Source organism: Embiotoca jacksoni, unplaced genomic scaffold, assembly GCF_022577435.1.
Source record: "Embiotoca jacksoni isolate LCO1_2020_lvr unplaced genomic scaffold, fEmbJac1.0.p SCAF_4, whole genome shotgun sequence".
Taxonomy (NCBI): domain Eukaryota; kingdom Metazoa; phylum Chordata; class Actinopteri; family Embiotocidae; genus Embiotoca; species Embiotoca jacksoni.
The window spans coordinates 20,804,536-20,806,106 of NW_027185392.1; the positions used below are offsets into that span (position 1 = coordinate 20,804,536).

Consider the following 1,571-nt stretch of genomic DNA (forward strand, 5'->3'; position numbering starts at 1 on the left):
TGCCTTACAACCTTAACCCTAACCCCCGCTGTTACCTCCACATCCTTGCTCACCAGCCGGCCCTGCAGACCTAATCTTAAGCACCCCTCCCCGGACTTAACACTCTCAACCTTTATGTTCCTGTTACCCAAACAGAACCTTTGTGTTCCTGTTACCCTAACAGCAGCTTTGTGCTTCTGGTACCCTAACAGGAACTTTATTCCCCTAGTACCTTAAGAGGAGCTTCGTGCCTCTGGTACCCTAAGAGGAGCTTCGTGCCCCTGGTACCCTAAGAGGAGCTTCGTTCCCCTGGTACACATAAGAGGAGCTTCGTGCTTCTGAAACCGAAAAAGGAACTTCGTGGCCCTGGTACTCCATCCTGGACCTAGGTGTTTTTGTGTGTTCTAAATACAAAGAGGGCAAAAGCTTACAGCACTTGGTATTCCCAGGCTTTCTCCCATCCGAATACTAACAAGTCCCAAGCCTGTTTGGCTTCCGAGATCTGACAGGATCGGGCTTTTTCAGGTTGGTATGGCCGTAAGCTACAACTTTGTGAACCAAAAGGCCTTAACTAGATGCCAAGACAGAGTTGCTTTGTGCCCCTGGTATTCTGAGGAGCTTTGTGCCCATGGTACCCTAATAGGAGCTTTGTGCCCATGGTACCCTAATAGGAGCTTTGTGCCCATGGTACCCTAAGAGGAGCCCAAGTCTGTTTGGCTTCCAAGATCTTACGGGATTGGGATTTTTCAGGTTGGTATGGCCTTAAGATGCAACCTTGTGAACCAAAAGGCCTTAACTACATGCCAAGACCAGAGTTGCATTGTGCCCCTGGTATCCTCAGGAGCTTCGTGCCTCTGCTACCCTAAGAGGAGCTTGAATATTTGCATGTATTGGGCCTCTGTCAGGCTCCAAAATTGCGCCCTCATTTTTAAAATTGGAAAGCAAGCCTGGAATCAGCCTGAATAAACTACTTGGACTCACCTGTGTGCAGATAACTGGGGCACCCATCAGGTGGGGAAAGTCTTTGTGGACAGAAAACAAGAAGGGCTATTAATAAGAGCACCTGTATATCAAGTTGGAGTCCACGATTTCTAAAACAAATTAAACCGAGCAGTCTTCTTCAGATTGTTTATTGAAACTGCAGCTTGGGAGAGGAAATAATTTAGATATTCTTGGGAATGTGAATTATTTTATAGAGATGGGTGTCTACAGTGACAAGAGAAGTGATTTCTAAGATGCAGTTTCCACAAGAGAACGGGGGAAATGTTGCTCCATTTTTTTGTAAAATCTATTGGTGTTCAATTGTTGACACACTTATGAGTCTGAGTCTGTCTCCTAGAATTGATGGCCATATAGTAGTAAACTGTTTTCCCAATTATGTCCATTAACAACTTAATTTTTCAGTGAGTCAGGCAGTACAATTAGGAACTGCAGGGAGTTGCCAGTTGATGTTTGGAGGGGATGGCTGGCGTACAAAGAAACTTTGTTTGACAGCCAGACTCCCATCTGTGGCAAAGTTTAGGCAGCAGGTTAAGGAGGATTGTGGCTTTGGTTAATTATAAAAGAAACAAAACAAAAAAAATAGACACGTT

At 45.1% G+C, this 1,571-nt stretch overlaps 1 pseudogene; it reads right to left on the reverse strand.

The window, feature by feature from the left end:
- Window positions 1-403: 403 nt before the first annotated feature.
- Window positions 404-522, reverse strand: LOC138209712 (5S ribosomal RNA; annotated as a pseudogene).
- Window positions 523-1,571: the final 1,049 nt, after the last annotated feature.